This window comes from Prionailurus viverrinus, chromosome A1 (genome assembly GCF_022837055.1).
Source record: "Prionailurus viverrinus isolate Anna chromosome A1, UM_Priviv_1.0, whole genome shotgun sequence".
NCBI lineage: Eukaryota > Metazoa > Chordata > Mammalia > Carnivora > Felidae > Prionailurus > Prionailurus viverrinus.
In genome coordinates, this window is record NC_062561.1 from 193,510,154 (window position 1) to 193,524,872 (window position 14,719).

At 43.6% G+C, this 14,719-nt stretch overlaps 1 long non-coding RNA gene across 4 annotated transcripts in view; it reads right to left on the reverse strand.

The window, feature by feature from the left end:
• LOC125168359 (uncharacterized) overlaps window positions 1-14,719 on the reverse strand; it is a 178,713-nt gene that overhangs the window by 98,557 nt on the left and 65,437 nt on the right. For 3 of the 4 annotated variants that reach the window (XR_007153106.1, XR_007153109.1, XR_007153108.1), the window contains one exon: window positions 12,165-12,414. The exons of the other annotated variant lie outside the window; for it this stretch is intronic. This is a non-coding gene — a long non-coding RNA (uncharacterized LOC125168359). Of the gene's footprint in view, window positions 1-12,164; window positions 12,415-14,719 lie in introns of those variants that run through there. 4 annotated transcript variants of the gene reach the window in all.

Here is a 14,719-nt window from a genome sequence, read left to right on the forward strand (position 1 = left end):
GGGGAAGCTGGTCAAAATGAAACTGCTCTTCTTAACCCTTTAATGCAGCTTTTCTCAGTGTCTTGGCCTCATTCCTGGGGTTCCGGGGCTTTCTACAAATACATTCTTGTTTGTGAAGAGACACTAATCCATATTTTTGTGAGGGAACTAGAGCTAGGGACCTTCTATTCTGCCATCTTCCTGATGTCACCCTTATGCTTATCTATTTCTAAATGTTATTGGAGAGACCTTCATACTTCTTGACTTAGATTGTTTCTCATCTTTCCCTTGTCACATATGAAGAATCTATACAACTTTTGTGTCTTATCATCTAATAGTACACTCCTTTCAGAAGAGGTAGGCTCAAAGCAATACCCCTTGTATCAATGTCAACCTGAAGGCCAAGAGCTCCCAGAAAAAAAGACCCTGGACAAGATGAATACCTCTGCATTAGAGGCAAGGGTCCTAGTGGCACTCCAGCTCCTCCCAATTTAAACCCCTTGTTCTGGCAATGGGAGGGGGTTGACACCAGGAGGGCTCCAAGAAAGGGCACAGTGGGAAGAGGCAATCTCATTCTTTTTTACGTAAGCCTTGTTTAGAATGCAATCATGAGAACAAATCCGTTGAAATATCAATTGCTCTGCTATGTGCTACATATATTATCTCACTTAATCCTCTTAAGACCCTTGGGAGGAAGGAAATATCACCTTCATGTTCACATATGGAGGGATCTTGGTGCACAGTAAGAAGTGGAGAACCAGAACCTAAGCAGTGGTCTGACTGATTCTCTCAAGCCTCTCAGTTTTGACTCCCATGACATGTTCCAGATATCAAAGGTCAATAAAGCTTAAGATGCAGAAAGTCAGATCTATGTATGCCTTTCTTATGTTACTCTAGAACCCTAAAGTTTTCTATTTAAAATGGGGTCCTAGAGCTGGTAAAAACATGTATTTTGCAAAAAGTGAGTAATCTACTGATATTTGGTTTTTAAAAGTTACCAGAGACTAGAGACAAGTATATTTCACATTTCCTTCGCTCCTTCTCCATGCGTGTTAGATTTCCTAGGACCCAGCCACATAAACCATCCTCAAGTGCACATACATATAGGCCAAACTCACACAGATTACACCAACCCATCTTCCTGACACAGGCCTTGAGGTGTGTGACTATGGGGAAAGAGAAGAGCTCTTGGGCCTTGGGTTAGGCAAAGAGCACTCAGAACCAAGTTTGGAAGCAGGAGCTAGAGAGGACCTAACTGCTGTGCATAATAAAGTGAAAGGAATTCTTCTTGTTGTTAGAGGAATAGTAGAGAGGTAGAGGTAGGAGGGAGCTGGAGCCTCTGTGGGCATATATGGCTCAGGGAATACTCGTAAGTAACAGAAATATGTCCATGCTTACATATGAATCACATGAGGTACTTACTGCACTTTTAAGTGTTCCCTCCTCCCCAACTCTTTAGGAAAGTTAGCTTGACCTCTCTAACCCACTAATCACCTTTCCTTCCCTAGAGAAAAGTAACTGAAAAGATTAGAAGCAAGGTCAGAAACAGCTTTCCTAATTCTTTCAAAATGGTGAAACTTCCTGTCTTCTATGCGAAAAGAAATGCAGGACGAAGATGGTGTCACCTCAGAAACAAGGAAAGAAAAACACCCTGAGAGGACCCCGGTCACCAGTTAAGAAATCTTGCAAACCTATGCCATTGGTTTTCATTCCTCTATAGGAAGTTATGGCCTATAGAAAAAGTGAAGAAGTGTGTTCCTGGAACTTTCTGGAACCTGAACAGCCAACCCTCAGCTCTAACTCTGTTCTACCATCTGTCTCCCTTAGAGGGCCCAGAGAGCAAGGCACTCAGCTAGTAGACACCAGAGTTAAACTCTAGTGAACTTTTCAGCCCACATTTTCCACACACCTACCCCCCTAATCTGATTCAGCATCAGGATTCGTGCAGAAGTTGACTCTTTTGAACTTATTTACAAGTTTTATCATTATGCTTGCCCACATTATGCAAGCAGTTTGCAATCTCCCCTAATTCTCTGACTTTAATTATATAATTGAACAAGGCAAAAACTCATTTTTCCCAGGAAACATTAAACATTACCATCTTAATGAAATTCTTAATGAAATGGTCCACTATGCATGCAAATGACCCATGGTGGCTGGGCCCCTTGCTTATCACTGGGCGAGGCAATAGGACAAATACTCCTTTCTTTTGTCAGTCACTGGGAATGGCAGTTCTCACCCACCCTTTTGGCTGGAATAATTCCACAAGACCAAAAGATGGGCCTCTGTAAGACAGATGGATATAATTAAGATTGGATGAAAACAGTTTAAATGGAGTAGGAACTGATCTTAACCTACGCAAATCAAACTTATTTTCAAATCTGAAAGAGCTCACTTAAGCTTGTCATGCCAATTAAAACAATAAAAGTTATCAACTTCACTTCCTTCCTCCTGAGACCAGAGGTCTGAGAGATTAACAGTTCTCAACTTATTTTCCAGGACTGAAGGCAGGAGATGGCAAGAATATAAGAAACTTGAGGGAACTTCTGAAATTTTTAATATAATTAATGGATGACTCTTCAAGGATCTGTTCCTTCCCAGCTGCATTTTTCAAATGCCCTTGTTGCATAAAACTCAAATCTTACACCACACGCTGTCCTCATGCCAAAGTCACTGGCTGCCAAAAGCTAAAATGGAAGGAAGGCAGACCTGTTCACACTTTTGTTCAAATAGCATGGACAACAATGTCCCGTGCCAAGTAGACACCAAATTAGAGTATTTAATAATAGCTACTATTTATGTAACAAATTCCCAGTTCTCCCTTGTCAAATCTTTCCATTGCCAGCAAATGTCAAGATGCCCAAAATGTCCAACAGAGAACCTTACCCTAAACATTCAGGATGCTTTAGAGAAGAGAACACAATTGCTACAGCTGTTGCCGTGCCTACCTGAGGACACGCTATTTCCCTTCTTCTTAAATTCTTCCATTTTTCCAAAGAAGGACTTAAAGGGGAAGGAAAATTATATTTGTAAATGTTTAACATCTTTACTGAAATGTAATTCCCACATCATATACTCATTTAAAGTGCAAAAATCAGTGGTGTATATTATTAATTGTTTAATTGTGGGAAAATATATGTATTACAAAATTTGCCATTTTTAGGTGGAATTGTAAAATATTTGTTCTTTTGTGTCTGGTTCCCTCCACTTAGCATCTTTTTTTTCAAGCTTCATCTATGTTGTAGCATGTATGAAATTTCATGCCTTTTTACGGCTGACAAATATTCCATTCTATGTATAGACCACATTTTGTTTATTCATTCATCTATTGATTATAGGTTTGTTCGGTTTTGTTTTGTCTTAAATTCTTTGAGGGCAGAGAACTGCCAGATCTCAAACCTCAGTTCACAGCACACTCTTGTCATCAGTCAAGATGTGCCTCTTTTGGGCTTTCTTCAAATTTTTACTCAATTCTTTGTTTTTCATCTCCGCACATATTAATATATCTAGCTATTAACTGTTTAATGTTTAGCCTCTCAAATGTGGCATAAGGAGATTAAATGGTCTCATTTTATTATGTTTTTTCCACTGAGGAAGATGGCTCCCAGGGTAATTATTGTCCTTCTCTGTGAGCCACTGAACAAATCTCTTCATCTCTCCAAGTCTCGGTTTCTTCAACTGTATAATGAGAGGGTTACACCAGATCAGAGATCCTTGATGAGCTGTGAGCATTGAATGACACGGGAAACTTTTCCAAAATAATGTGCCCAACCCAACAGCAAAATCAAAGGCAGTAAAACCCTGGCATAAATAAGTGTTGGGGAAAAACACTTGCCAGATGATTCTGATACGTACTCCGGCGAAAACCTTTACACAAAATGGATCTCTAAAGTTTCTTCAAGTTAATAGACTGGGATTCTGTGACTATAGGGAAAATCTTCTGGCAAAGGTCCTACAGCAAACCAAAGGCCAGAACCTGGCAATAAAAATGATGTCAGTGCCCCAGCTCTCTGTTTTCTAAATATAAAATCTATTTTAAAAGCATTTATGCTATTTTATTGCTACCCTCTATAAGTATATTCCAAGGATTAACTGCTCCCTGGTTAGCACACTCATCCACAGCTCCTTGGGGCTCAATCCTTACTTAGCTTGGATCATGCCCTCTGGTTTTTGTATTTGATAAAAGCTGAAAGAGGCTGAGAACATCTTTCGTTTCAATTCCCAACAGAAAGTTGTGTAGCTCAATAGGGTCACCTCTGAGTCTCTGTTTTTGCAAGGAATACAGATATGGTTTTTACAGTCTGGTGTAAGAGAAAATAATCTGTCTCATTCTATGCATGCAGAGCTACTCCTGCCTTATCCTCATGTCTTGTTCTGAATGCAATAATCAGAACTGACACTCACAGTCTTCTCTTTCTTGCCCCCAAATAGCATTGTTTTAAAACTTGGAAACAGAAGAGCACCTGGGTGGCTCAGTCAGTTAAGCCTCCCACTTTGGCTCAGGTCACGATCTCATGGTCCATGAGTCTGAGCCCCGTGTTGGGCTCTATGCTGACAGTTCAGAGCCTGGAGCCTGCTTCGGATTCTGTGTCTCTTCTCTCTCTGCCCCTCCCCAGCTGACACTCTGTCTCTGTGTCTGTCTCTCTCTCTCTCTCTCTCTCTCAAAAATAAACAAACATTAAAAAACATTTTTTTAAACTAATAAAAAATAAATAAAACTTGGAAATAGAATAGGAAGAAGAAAATAAAAATTACTATCATCCCCCTACTGAAATCATTTGCTTCACAAATATGCCCCCTCCCCAATGGTCTTTGTTCGGGCTGTTATAACAACGTGTCATATCCTGGGTGGCTTATAAATAGACATTTATTTTCTCACATTCTGGAGGCTGGAAGTCCAAGATCAGGGTAGCAGCGTGGTTGGGGTCTGGTGAGCGCCCTCTTCTGGGTGGAAGGCTGGCAACTTCCTGTTGTAAGCTTACTTGACAGAGAACAGAGAGAAGCAAGCTCTCCATGACTCTTTTAAGGGCATTAATCTCCCAAGGAGGGCCCCACCCTCATGCTCGCATCTAATCTTAATCACCTCCCAAAGGCCTCCGTTCCTAATAAGATCACAGTGGGGGGATAAAGTTTCAGCATATGAAGCTGGAGGGGATACAAATATTCAGTCTATCATATTCCGACCTATTTCAGTTATTGATACCGTATTGGCCCCGTTGCTTAGGCCCCAAACCCAGGAATTATGCTTGGCTCCTCTCTTCTCTTTATACCTCCACCCATCAGCTCAATTTCCAAATATATCCTGATTCCAGCCTTGTCCTTCTGTTGCCATTCTTGCCACCTTAGGCCAAACTGCCACCATCTCTTACGTGGGCTGTTCCCTTAGCTTCCTCGGTAAATTTGCTGAAGGAATTAAAAAAAAAAAAAAAAAAACCACTGACTGACAGAACCAGGAGACAAAAATACGTAGACTGGCTTGAAGAATTAGGCCAAAAATAACAGGGCTAAATTTAACACAAATAAATGTAAGCTTCTGCATTCACTTTCCAAAATTCCATGGCACAAGTTACAAGATATATAAAGGACTTGGGTGATTTATTTGACTTCAAGCTTAATTAAGAAAACAATATGGTGCACTCAACCAAAAAAAAAAGAAAAAAAAGTTCTTACTCCACTGGCTGAATGAATAAAAATGTTGAGTGCAGTGCAAAGGGCATAATAGAGTCTCTTTATGCTGGTCATATACAATGTTTCATTCTGGGCACCAGATTCAAGATATCTATATATATCTTAATCAATCATCAATTATGATTGAGAAGGATGGGAGCAAAGCCAAAATGGGTCACATGACAACAGCTGAAAGAACTGGGGACACTCGTCCGGGGAAGAGAAGACTGAGAGTCCAAAGGACACATCCACCGTGCAGGTCTTGCTCCTGCCAGGAGGCGGCGTTTCCAACAACATAGCTCCAGAAGGAAAGGCAGGCTTTGATTCAAAAGAAATCCTCATATCCTTCACTGGTCAGCTGACATCTTCCTCCAGGCAGAAGCTAGACCCACCTACAAGGTCTGAAGAGCTCAGTCACCCTCCGCCATGTCACCCTGTTGCATTCTTTTCCTTGCACCTGATGCTAGTCAGAGTTACCCCGGTTTTCACCGAAGCCTATGCTGCCTTCCAGACCACTGTACCATCTGTAAGAGGAGGGATTCTGGGTATCCTATGTCCTACGGGTATTCACCATACCATCCTGGGATGGCGCCAGGGGTCTGGCACACAGTAAGAGCTCAATAAATACTCTCTGACAAATGGAGTGAATGGATAAATGAATGCCTTCCTCCCCACAGTAGCTTCCAGCCTTAAAAGGTCATGAAGAAAGGCACCTGGGTGGTTCAGTCAGTTAAGTGTCCAACTCTTAGTGTCCAACCCGAGTTTGGTTCGGGTCATGATCTCACATATTGTGAGCTCGAGCCCTACATCAGGCTCTGTGCTGACAGTGTAGAACCTGTTTGGGATTCTCCGTCTCCCTCTCTCTCTGTTCCTCCACTGCTCGCTCGCGCTCTCTCTCTCTCTCTCTCTCTCAAAAACAAAGAAACATTAAAAAAAAAAAGTGATGGAAAACCATTCTTAAGGAGACCTGGAAAAGCATTGTGTGATAGTCCTGGGAAAAGAGGTTGCAGAGTTGACTACATTATCTCCTGCCTCCTGGGCCTTCTCCCTGGAACAATATTTTTTGTTCCATGACTCAATCTGCAGATCCATGACTGCAGATTCCTTGGATGTTTTCTGGTATCAGACTGTCCTTGGATCAAAACCTTATTTTGGCATCTCCCCAGAGGGAGCTCCTCCAGATTCAGCTAGCTGGGACCTCCTCCAGCCCAAGACATTGCTGACCTTTGGCATCCCTCCTTCTAGATCGCACAGAGGTGTTTGGAGACGTAGACACCTGCAGAAACCAAGAGGGAGTCTCCAGAACGCTGCTCCTCTCAGCCTGGCACATCCATTCTTTCCTGAAAGGTGAACTGAATCCAGCAGGTGATTTTGTCTCCAGTCATATCTTTAGAAGGCTGCTTTAAATGTGCAGCCATTAAAATAATAATAGTGATCTCTACCAATGATATACAGGTTCCCTCAATATCTGAAAGTAGAGTGTTCCTATGAAAACTTTCTTAAATCGAAACAGCATCTGATGAAGAAGCAATTACCATTTCGTAGAAGGGAATATCCCCTTTGGATTTCTTTCAGTTAGCAAAAACAGGTAAGACTGTAGTTCTTTTGTAAAAGTGAATTGGCATAAAGTGAACTTTTGAAGGGTGGAGGAAACCTGTATTTTTAAATTAAAAAGCAGGTTACAAAACAATATATTGAATACAATCCCACTTTCGTTGCAAAACATAATACATATAGAAAGTCTGGTCAGAGGGGCGCCTGGGTGGCGCAGTCGGTTAAGCGTCCGACTTCAGCCAGGTCACGATCTCGCGGTCCGTGAGTTTGAGCCCCTCGTCAGGCTCTGGGCTGATGGCTCGGAGCCTGGAGCCTGTTTCTGATTCTGTGTCTCCCTCTCTCTCTGCCCCTCCCCCGTTCATGCTCTGTCTCTCTCTGTCCCAAAAATAAATAAACGTTGAAAAAAAAAATTTTTTTAAAAAGAAAGTCTGGTCAGAAATATACCAAAAACTGTGTAATCACTGGGTAGGGGGAACATGGGTATCTCTATTTTCTTTTCTATAATTTTTAATTTTTTTTTGCAATGGTACAAATGTACTTTTTAATTTTCATAATTTAGGAATGATGTTTTGGGGTTAAAAGATGGTTTGTTGGCTAAAGGTTTTTTGACCCGATGCTTGAGGCCCATGAGGAAGTGGGGTGAGGGCAGCTTACATTCATGGGGTTCTCACCTCATACCACAAAGCACCTTTCTTGTTTTCTCTCCTTTAATCTGCGCAACCCTCCCAGGAGGTGATAGCCCCATTTTATACCTTAGAAAACTGAGACTCGTGGAAGGTTAGCAATTTGCTGAAGCCACACTTTGGGGAGAGGTGAGATTTGAATCCAGCTCTGCATAATCCTGCGATGGTACTTCTATCGTTAAAACACCCTTTTCCCCTCTAAACTGGCAAGACTGAGGCTAACTCAAGAGAAGCACCTGTCCTCAAAAGCTTCGGTGGATTTAACGTTTGATAAGTCTTCTCAAAGTGCTAGATTCTTCTGTCTACTATCAACTTGGACACTAGAGCAGCAGGAGCACCCGTCAGAAATGAAGGATCTCGGGCACCACCCCAGGCTTCCTGAATCAAAATCTGCACTTTAACAGGATGCCCAGGTGACTCACCTGCACATCACAATTTGAGAAGCGCTGCTTTACAAATGACTCCCCAGCCCCACTCCCAACCCGTGCTGCTATGGATATCGCCGTCCCCAAACCTCTGCCCCCACTTCCGGTCTCTTCCCCCAAAGCAAAGCGCTCTGTCATATTCACAGGAGCCTTGGGGCCCAAGAGGAGAAAACCTATCTCCAAGGACACTTTTATTACTCAAAATAATGCCTGGCACTTGGTGGTTTCTGTGTGTCAGCCTCAAGGGTAGCTGGACCCGGTCCCTCTACAACAGCCAGAGAGCAATGGGGTGTTGGTAAAGGTTTAATAAGCACCTTGGGGTGCAGCCCTGATTTGTAGCAATTACCAGTTTCCGTGGAGTAAATGCTCTAACCGGGGCCAATCCCACGCCACCGAGGCGACGTCCCTGAACGTGGCGTGGGAAGGGGTGCGTGCAGTTAGCTCACATGAGCAGGCACGAGCAGGTACCAGCTCCAGCAGGCCAATCGGCCAGAGCCTCATTTTTCTGAGTCAAGAGCCTTCATAAGAGAGGGGAAGCCACAGCATTATTTCAGCTAATGAGGACATAATGTTTTGTTGTTGGCTTCCACAACCATTTAAATTTATCCATCTCTAATTAGTTTTGGAAAACAGAAAATGACTCGCCAAATATACTCCACAGCAGCCTGTCAGACCGGAAAATTGTCTGTGCTGTCTGTTCTCTCCGAAAACGGAGGGAGTCTTGGGTTTGCAACAGAAAAGGGCTGGAAAGCCTAGGATCAGCCTCATGAGTAAAACATTTCTGGCAGCTCCTAGAGAGGAGGAGAAAGGGGTCCCAGCAAAGCCTGTGCCACGTGTTTCCCCCTAATTCTTGAGTGTCTACTCTTGCTCATCTCTCAACAGGGGTGAGCTAGGGCGGCTGTACAGTTTTGAGTTAAAAAGATCAAAAATCCAGTTGGGAATCTGAGGAGGAGTTGGGTTGACAGAGAGGAGACGGAAGACGGTGTGGGTAATGGGAACCCGGGAATAAATATATATGACAAGGAAACCAGAACTATTTGAAAAGCAGTGAGTCGGGCCGTTTGGCTGGAGGACAAAGTTGTTCCCTAGTATCATTATTAGCCACTACTTACTGGGCACTTACCACACGCCAGGCTCTATGCTAAACTCTTTAAGTCAATTATCTCAGTGACTCTTCAGAGAAATCCTATACCGTCATCATCACCTCCTTTTTACGTGGGAGGAGACTGTGGCTTAGAAAATTGAAAACACTGTTTCAAGGTCACACAGCTGGTAAGAAAAGGGGCCGGAACTCCAACCCAGGGCTATCAGATCCTGAAGCCCATGCCGTAAGTACTGCAGTACATCACCTCTAAATTTGTGTGACAGGCAGGGGCCTGGCTGGAAAAGAAGATGTCTCTTTCCTGAGGCAGGTTCCAAGAACTTCTGAGCAGGCCAAGAGGCAGAGGAATGGAGAGGGGTAGATCTCTAACACTCTGTTAGGGTCCTAAGGGATGACAGTGGAGTGTCTAAGTTCCGACGGCCTTACCTACCAGTTCCACCCAGCTCAGACCACTCCTGGGTGCCACGTTCAGTTCTGGAAATGACATTTTCCAAGAAGTGCTGACAAATCCATGCATAAACACAAGGGAATGAGTAGACAGGGAAGAGATCCAAAGGCTACCCTTGTACGGCCAGGCTTGGTCCCTAGAAATCTCCCATGTGCAATCCTTCAAGTCATTTCTCCTTCCAAAGGGCCCACAGATGCCATTTGTTGGAGAGAGCAGAGCCACAAGGCAGAAGGAGCTGGGTCTCTATATTACTGCTTGGGGACAAGTCCCCCACTAATCAAAAACACTGAATAAGCTTCATACGAGCAAGAAGTAAACTTTTATTTAGAAAAGTTTCATCTTCCTTTTAAGATATTCTTGCCAAAGCAACTGGAACCATTAGCCTGAAGGAAACTCAGAAGTGTACAGGAATCATGATATCCTACCTCAAACACCTGACGGGCCACTGTAAGTTAAAAAATTTCCTGATGTGACTCCAAAGGAAGGAACTAAGACCAGGGCTAGTATTTGTAGGAAGACTGATCATAACCCAGTATAAGGAAAAAAGTTCCTAAGAATCAGTGATGTCCAAAGATCTGGTTCCCGCCCAACCTCTGATCTTACCTCCCACCCCGCTCCCCTTGGCTACCCACCCTTCTTTCAGATCCGTGAGCATCATGGGCTCTTTATTGCCTCTGAGCATTAGATTTCTTGACCTCAAACACTCTCCCTGGCTCTTCACAGGCCTTATTCATATATTCATTCAACATCTGTGTATTGTTCCATGCCCACTCCATGCCAGGCACTAGTCCGGGTACTTGGGATACAAACCAACAAACAAAACAGACGAAAATCACTGCTCTCGTGGCACTTCAATTTTAGCCAGAGATAAACACTGTAAAGAATGACCATAATAAATGAGTAAGTGCTATGGAATAAAAAGAAAGCTCCAACAAAGAAGGGAAGAGTAGGAGTTCCGGTGCAAGAGGTAGGGGTGGTAATGGACAAGCTGACATTTTAAGTACAGTGGCATAGTGATAGTAGACCTCATTGAGAAGTTGATATCCAGCCAATTAACTTGAAGGAGGTGAGAAAATTTGTCAAAGAATACATGGGGCGGGGGGGGAGTGTAGAACATTCCAGGCAAAGCAAGGGCCTGGAGACAGAAGCATCTCGAGTATGTTCTGAGAACAGCAAAGTAGCCGGTATGGAGTGCAGTGAGCCAGAGGGGGTGTAGTCAGAGAGGAGATGAGAGAGGCATCAGGGGCAACTGAGGCTTCAGATTAACAGGCCCTCAGGGAGGTCTTCGTGAGTCCCCAAATCTGAACTCCCTTTCCCTCCCTTAATCTCATTGTTTTCTCTCACAGCACATTTGTCTTGTGTGACATTATATTCATCTGCCAGGGCTGCCTCAACAAAGTGCCACCAACTGGGGAGCCTTATCAACACAAGCACAGCACCTCGCAAGCACAGCCACCTCTGGAGGCTACAAGTCTGAGACCAAGGTGCCAGTTCCTTCTGGTGGCTGTGAGGGAAAGACCGGTTCCAGCCTCTCTCTCCTTGGCTTACTGACGACCGTCTTCTCCTCTATGTCTCTTCACATCCTCTTCCTTCTCTGCCTGTCACTGTGTCTAAATTTCCTCCTTTTTCTCAGGACACCGGTCATATTGGATGAGGGCCTGCCCTAATGAGCTCACTTTAACTTGCTTACCTCTAGTAAAGACCCTGTGTCCAATAAGGTCACATTCTGTGGAACCAGGGGGTTAGAACTTCAAGGCATGAACTTTGGGGAAGACAATTCAACCCACAGAAGGCACTGTAAATTATACTTATTTCACCCCTGCATTGAATTGGTTAGCACCTATAAGCCCCACTAGGTTGTTGGTGTCACCAGAGCAGGGACTGAGTCAATGTCAGTCAGCTCACTGCACCCAGCATCTAGTACGGTGCCTGGCAGGTGTTCAGTTGTGATTCGGTGCTTCGTTAATATTTGTTGATGGCGTGAATGGCTGTTGAAATAAGCTGCCTCCAGACGCATTGGCTGCCTGACCCTGGAACCACTGGAGCAGAAGTTTGGTAGTCATTTGGTGGTGATCCTGCAAAACCGGCAGAGCAACCTCCTCTTGTCCTTCAGTTCTGCCTAGTTCTTTCTTTCCGTTTAAAATCCTGTTCCCTCACAGCTACCCCTCAAGGCTGTGCTGTGTTCTGTTGACCAGTTAGAAACCCTACTGGGTTTCCAGCTTGATAGTGCCCGTTGACTCTTTGAGACAACAACCAGGTGATCGTTTCTGCAGTTTTAATGAAGCTGGGTTTACGTGCTCTCCTGTCTCCCCCACCCCCTTACAATCTCCTTAACACACCAGTTGGCTACCGAAGGACACTGTGTAGTATGGAAGGATAAACCTCTGGACAGAGACCAATAGAGTATCAAAAGATTCATTTGGAGAAACACACAGCGAATTGGCAAAGAAAGCAAAGGCGCAGTGTAGACCGTGGTCTTCGTTCCTTGCCCTCGTGCTGATCTGTGACGGAACTTCAGAGATGGCGTTTAACTTCTCTGGGCCCCAGTTTCCTCATCTATAAAGTAGAGATAGTAACTAATGGGGTGCATATTATAATGACATAGGGATATCAACACACAATGAAAGTATATAAACATCATTCAAATGTGAAATATTTTATTATAATATGATGACAATTTTGAATGGCTCTAGAGCACTTTATTATTTGTATTGTGAGATCAGAGAAAGTATCTCTATTGGTCACTGTTCCCAGTTTCTGATGCAGAGCTCCCCAAAACCTTACTCCCTGAGTGACAAGAGTACTAGGAGCGTCTTTTGTTCTAATGAGGATACTCTGGGTGAGCTCTCGCAGGGGGTCTGGTCACCACAAAGACCCAGCCATGATTAGAAGCTTGGGATTTGGGGGGCACCTGGGTGACTCAGTTGGTTAAGCATCCAGCTTCGGCTCAGGTCACGATCTCACAGTTTGTGAGTTCAAGCCCCACATCGGGCTCTGTGCTGACAGCTCAGAGCCTGGAGCCTGCTTCAGACTCTGTCTCCCTCTCTCTCTGCCCCTCCCCCACTCACACTCAGTGTCTCTCTCTCTCTCTCTCTCTCTCTCTCAAAAATAAAACGAACATTAAAAAAAATTTTTTAAAAAAGCTTGGAATTTTCAGCACCCCCTCTCCCCCCATTCTCCAGAAGAGAGGAGCCAGAAATGGAGTTAGTAATCAATTGTGCCTACATGAGGAAACCTCCATGAAATCCCAATAGTACGAGGTTCAGAGAGCTCCACACTGGGAGGGTGATATACTCCAAATCCACAGGGACAGATGTTCTTGCACTCAGGACCCTCCCACATGTCACCCTATGTATATCTTCATCTGGACCCTTTATCATGTTCCTTAATAAGCTGGTAAACATAAGTGTGTTCCCTGAGTACTGTTCTCTTTCTAGCCATGTGACCCTAAGCAAGCTTATTTATCTCTCTGAGCCTCAGTTTTTATAAATTGGGAATAATAATTCCATCTTATAGGGTCCCCATATGGATAAATAAGATAATTCATACAAAACTCTTTGCAATAGGCTTGGCATATAGCATGCATTCGGTTAAGTGTCAACCAATTATAGCAGCCATAATGCTGCTAAATTTTACTTGAAAAATCTTTCCAAAACCGTAACACCCTAGGATCAACTCTGGATGAATGACCTTGTTCCCAGAGTTTTGCCCACAGAGTTGACACTTGGACAGTTGGTATGATGAAGTTCAGGATGAAACGGGACCATTCCAGCAAAACTCCTGCCAGTTTCTGTGGTGTTCTCGTGTTGAGAAGGAGACCCCATGGAGGGTGAAGAAGGAGAAAAGGTCAAAGAACCCATAAAGAAATATATTGATAAATCAGGGGAGAGAACTTGGCAAGCCCGGCAAACATTTGCAAGCAAAATATACATACAGATCTCTTTGGAGAGCTTCCGAAAGGAGGATGGGGGGAGCCTGGATATACAGGTAACATTTGAGTGTGAGAGGCAGGGCAGAGCCCAGTGTCCAGCACAATGAGGGACCTATAGTTAAAGCAGAGTGTGTGTGCCAGAGGGCTGTGACGAGAAGTTTCCTTGCCTTCTCCATCACCCTCTTCCCTTCCCAAAATAACTCAGCCCTTTGGCTAAGCTATCAGGATGTTCCACGTTGGTTCTGCTCGCAGTGTTTCCCCAGCTAGCTAATTAAACACAGCACATTTAATTGAATCATAGTGAAGCCCATAGCTGATGTCTCTACACCCAGAGGGGAAAAGGTGGATTGTGATGAAAACCAACTGTGCCTTACGGGTGCCAGCCAGAATTCTGTAGATGTTTTCAAACCTCAGCATAAAAAGCATGATATTTGAGGCAATATCATGTATAGATTAATCTCCCAAACAAGGGAAGAGAAGATATCCCTTTTATACAACAACAGTTCAGTAAATTTTGTTTAGCTTGCGTAGGATACAGTTAATTACAGTAATTTATCAAAGTGGCATAAGGTGGTATTCACACACACAAAGAGTATTTTCCCATAGTTGAAAATCCTTAGTTTTATATAAGCTGGAGCTAGTACTAATTGAATTTTCACTTGGGTAGATAAAATCTTTAACAACTCCGGAATAACTAAATGCTCTTTGCTCAATGATGTGGATCAGGATGATTTACAACACCTTTCACACAATCATGCTAATTTTGCTTTCATATGATTAATTAAAACAATATGTTCATTCTTCCTAAAGTGGAATTAGGGCACCCAAGGAGTTGGCTTTTATTACCAACTTCCCTATCCGGCAATAAAAGCAATTTTCACACAGCGTCGTCAAGAAAGTGGTAAGCACACGGGGCCTGATGGAGAGTCT